Here is a 5,494-nt window from a genome sequence, read left to right on the forward strand (position 1 = left end):
TGGGAGCGCGTGTGTGGTGGGAGGCAGGTATTTTTAGAATCAAACTCCTCTGTTCCAGTGGCATGGCACTCAAACACAACATACCTTCTGTGTTGTGCTTTCCTCCTTCAGACAAGTACTTTCCCCTCTATGTTTTTTATGATGGGCCACCAAGGTTCACTGAGCATGAGCTTTTAATACAACTGCCATCTGCTGACTCAAAGAATAAGGGCATTAAACCCACTGTCTATGGAGCCGGAGGTGCTAGGATTTATGTAATAACAAGAAATCCACCTTCTATGCATGCTTCTTTCAGACTGGGGTCATGGGTACTGGAGCCCAATTCGACATCGAGCAAAAGGCAGTAGACAAAGAACAACAAAGGCCAATATATCCACAAACCTATAAACAATTCACAGTTATGAATAAGTGAAATAAGCATATCTGAGTTATGGAAGCAATCCAGACAACAGGAAAACGTGCAAAATTATAAAGTCAAACTACTTCATATGCAATCTGCAAATTTGGAAAAATATGCAGACTTACAAATGACAACTATAGTTAAACATTGTCATCAATTATTCAAAATGCTACTGGGAAAAGAATTAAACCATGGATTCCTTAACAGACTGAAAACATTTCATACCCATAGCCTCAGGAGGATTCTTGGATTTTTTTTTTTTTTTTCCCCACCTGCCTCAGTTTGGTGAGATTGTTTTTGTTGCAAATAGGTCATATAAATTGTTGGATGGAGTCACTCTAAATATAAAGTTCAAATTTCTGCATGTTTCGTGAAAAAGTATTTTCCATGTCAGCTTGAATAATGGATAGAATTCTATTTTCAAACATTTGCCTCAAACAATATGTAACAAATGTGAAACATATATAAACTCTGAGTTGCAACAGTGAAAGAAACTACTGCCAAAAACGAAGTGGAAATAATAACAATTAAAAAAAAGATAGATCACAATGGATAAAACCAATGTATGCATGGGCATTTAAATATTAAGAAAAGGTGGAGGAGAATCTTGGAGTCAACTACATGTGAGGAGAGGAGATATCAACATCAACTGTAGGTTTGTACAAGCTTGATCAATATGCAATGATAAAACAAAATAAATATTTCCAGCAAAATAATTTAAATTGTGCTCTAGTTACAAATCCCAGTGCACTGCAGGTAACTCTGTGTGCAACACTAAATATATCTTCCCTCACCAACATTGAGAGTTCAACTTTTTGACTTTATTTAAGATCTCTCTTCCCTCATGACACAGGCGGGTGCTAATATCAGCAATGTTACAATTTTTCATGTTTCTATCAGGACTGTGTTTGTTCAGGAATGATACTGCTTTTGAAGTAACATAACTTCACTGCAATATAAGTAGTATTATTCCCACTAAAGACCCTCAGGGATCTGATTCATTATCAGCCTGCCCAAATTTCTCCCTGTTCCACATTCACACAGCAATGTTTTGAAAACAAAGTTTATTTACACGGAAACAGCAGAAACACTGAAATCCAAGTCATTTTTATGTTGGGCCAAAAGTGGGTGCTGTTTGTTTTTGTAATGAAACCACACACACACATGCACGCAGGCCGCCATTGTTGTCCAGAACTGTTTACTATGGCCGTGGTGCACACGTACAGTAGCACCTTTTTTTTTAAAAGGTTGTATTTTCAGTGTCTCCGAACGTTGCCGTGTAAACAAACACCCAAAACGCGACAAGATGTTCTTTTCATTCAAAAACATTGACGTGTAAATGGGGCTTTAGTCTTCAAGTCCACATAATGATACTACAAATTGACATTGGAATTTAAGCACAGTTGTAAATTGTGTTTGAGGGCAATGTGGCCAGACAAAGTGTGAAAATATCACAAACTTGTGTTGCTTGTTTTCCTCAACAATCCACAAACCAGGGGTCACATCCTGTCGGTGTCCAGTGGAGGCATCCTTCACTGTTCGTTACGACGACACACAAAAGCTAACGTGGAGTGAAGTAATGGTGCAACGCACAGACGTCATTACGTCACCGCTGATTGCATTTGTTTGCAGATTGTCCCCTGGGCAGTCCAATGACCCAGTGATTAGCACGCATTCCTCACCTGTGCTAAAACGAGAACATTCGTTGAAGAAGACGGGTGAAGCGTCAACCATCTGTCAGGCGGTTTCTTGGAAGCAAGCTGTGACAGATTTCCTTGTGTGTTTTCTACAAGTACTTACAAGTGCATTTGAGCGTGTGTGTGTGTGTGTGTGTGTGTGTGTGTGTGTCCGTGCTACACTTGAGCGCAATAAGAACACTGTTCCAGTTACGCTTCAACTGGTCCAAGCAAGAATGTACTGAAGGTAGTCAAACCATTCCTTCCAAGTAGACAGTGTTCTAACAATTTGTTGCAACTTGTATATATTTCACTATAAATCAGTGATGGTCCATTTTAGTACTTGAACTATAAAACAAAAAACAAAAAAAATGCGTGGGAGTACAGGTATCATCAGTAATTATCAGCAGTGTGGTGCTGGTTGATCATCAGCCAGCGAAAACAATCAACGATCGCTAGGGACTGCGTGATCTTCACCCGCAGGCCTAAAAAAGCATCGAGCGGTTCTTGGAATACATAAATTAAAAACTCACCCTTCTTGAACGATGACTTTCTGCAACGCCAGAGGGTCCAACGGGATGGGGATTACCTCCAGATGCTGCAATCAAAATATGAGCACATTAACGTTCCAACATTCTCATGTCACACCTACTCATTTCTGTTACTGACATCATCATTTATAAAGGCCACGGCACATGTTTTGTTGAATCCTCTTACAACTGCCCCACATGTTCACTTTCAGCCTGATTGTGCAATTATGTCAACTAACAACAGACGCATTACCAATTTTGGCCTGACTTGTCAATCCCAAAAGAGTAGAGGGAATATGATTATCAATATGGACTCTGGAGGCTTTGGAGGCAAACATTGCTCATATTGTCTAGTTACTGAACATATGTGGAAGAACAATCTACTACAACCATGGTGTGCATGAAAAGTTCCAACATTGTTGGGTAAAGGAACCCCCAAATCTCAACAAACTTTTTTTTCTTTTCACTGATATTGTTGCCATGTAAATGGCGTCTGAGATCCTTTCTCCAATCAACTGCCAGTGATCCTCCGTTGCTACCAGTAAGTAGCAATGGAGGAATACAATTCCATTCACAATTGACTTGTAACACATGACATCCATCTATCGTGGACATATGTAATCAGACTACAGCGAAATGCTCGATCGTTGTGACCCTTCAGTGGTGACGACTGCTTTTACACATGTAGAGGTTGTTTTGTGTCCTCCTTTACTCCCTGAAGCATTAATTACTTACGTCTGGATGCAGAAGCAACACAACTGACTTGTTATAAGAAACCTCTGGGTAAATCCTACTCAGTGCTGAACCAGAAAGCTGAATTTTCTGGCTCTGTGTGTGTTTGCCCTACAGGTTACATTCTGAAGGGTGAATCTCCAGCTCCTGTCAAACACGGCGTGTCTTAAATACTATCTCTTCCAAGGTCATCTTCATACCTTCCAGGAAGATTTCTATGACACCTAATAAGCTAACAAGGTAATTTGTCTTGTGAACAGAACTCGGCGAATACTTGGAAAGTCTTCAGACAGGCCATTCCAGTCCAGGGGCTGAGCGATGGAAGAATGGAGGTACAGTGGAAAGAATGTGCACATTTCTCCACTATAGTGAAGGAGGTAAAGAGGGAGAAAGGAATGAGTGCTCGTGTCCGCCCATGGACCACGGCTCCGGCTGCTCGGTGCTTTAAGTGCGATAGCGTGCGCAAAGAATTTATGCATAAACGAGTTAGAGACAGGGCGGGTCCGGGCAGAGCATGAATAAATTGACAGACAGACAGACATATGACCTGCGAGTGGCTGCCGGGCCGTTTGAACAGCCTCGCCTTTTATTGGTTTCAGTTTTAAGCCGATCTCTTGAATCTTACACACTGGTCTCATTTAGCCCAACTCGTGCTAGGTGTGGCACAGTGGCAGGCGAAAGGAAACCAAAACCAAATGGGGCCCCGGGCTTGGCCCCCTCGGCTGAAGCCGCCACTGGTCCCTCCAGGAGCTGGCTGCTGTCTAGTGGCTGCCCAGGAAGAAAGGAGTGTAAATCAGGCTACACAGGCGTGGTCCACCGCACAGCTCGCCACGGCACAGCCAGCCACATTGTCGATTGGCAGAGGGACAGTCGGTCGGCAGACACAAGCCCCGTATCCCGACATGCAGCCAGAGGTTCACAGGAAGCTGGATAAAGCCAGCTGTGTGTGGATGTGTGTGTGTGTTACCGTTTGCTCTTAACGAAGAAAGACACCTCTGGCTAAACAGATGGAGAACGGGGAGAAGAGGAGGAGGAGGAGGAGGAGGAAGGAGGAAGGAGGCAGCAGCAACAACACAAGGGCACAGCGAGTGCACTGTGCCAGTACCAATGGAGGTCTTGCAGTGCAAGGAAAACAAGCGCCATGACCGAACTTCATGAGGCGAGCAGTGAACATGCAGCCTGGAAGGAGGATGAGGGGAGGTTGGGGGGGGGGGCACCAAGTGCCCCGCCAGCCCTTAGATTTAAACCAGAGCTCTTGAGTTTGTTGACTTTCTCGTAAGGAGGCAAAAGCCGTGCCAGCTCCGTTCTAAATCACGTGGCTACTTTGCATGAGAGACGATGAATTCATACCTTTAACACGTTTGTCAATGAGCCATTTGTTCAGATTCCGCCATGCATGAGGCTTTGCGGGTGGATTTGTGTGCGCTGGCACGGAAAGTGTCCTCATGGACAATGTAATGCTAAATTAGCAGCGTTTCAGCAAGGTAACAAAGTATTAAGAGAAGATACAATATCACAATTTACTTGAAGAAATTCATCCGAATAGCAGCTGATGTTTACTATTTCATCATTACCTTGAACACACGTTCATGACTTTTGCAAATGTTTACATCCCTGATTGCTTATCATCATTTCAGTGTTGAGAACTTTCATTTTGAAACTTGAACTTTAAACTATTGGTTCGTTCTGTCCAAAGCAATTCATTACATAATTGACTGTGTGTTTATATGGCAAATAAATGCATCTAAATTTGAGTGTACACGAGTTCTGGACTTCAAGAATCAGTCTGATACTGTACATATCACAATATATGAGCGGTGGTTTGATATAGCACAACATATTGTGATATTGTCTATTATAATGGCATGCCAAAGGTTGCAGAGATGCTCTGTTTGTCATTTGTTTTTGAAATCATGGGACATTCCAAGTGCCAATTGCTAACCCTAACCCTGCTTTAACCTTTGACTTCAATGAATACTTGACTGCCACTACTGGGAAAAGTGTGCGTTTTAGTTTTGATCCATTTTATAAATGGCATTTTCAAAAGCTTGATATTAATTCAGATAGTTGCATGTAGAAAATCGGCCTTCAACAGAGTAAACGGGCAACATTAAGAAGGATGTGCCGTGACGACACTAGATATGCCAGCGCACGTA

The sequence above is a fragment of the Blennius ocellaris genome (genome assembly GCF_963422515.1).
Source record: "Blennius ocellaris genome assembly, chromosome: 6".
NCBI classification, from domain to species: domain Eukaryota; kingdom Metazoa; phylum Chordata; class Actinopteri; order Blenniiformes; family Blenniidae; genus Blennius; species Blennius ocellaris.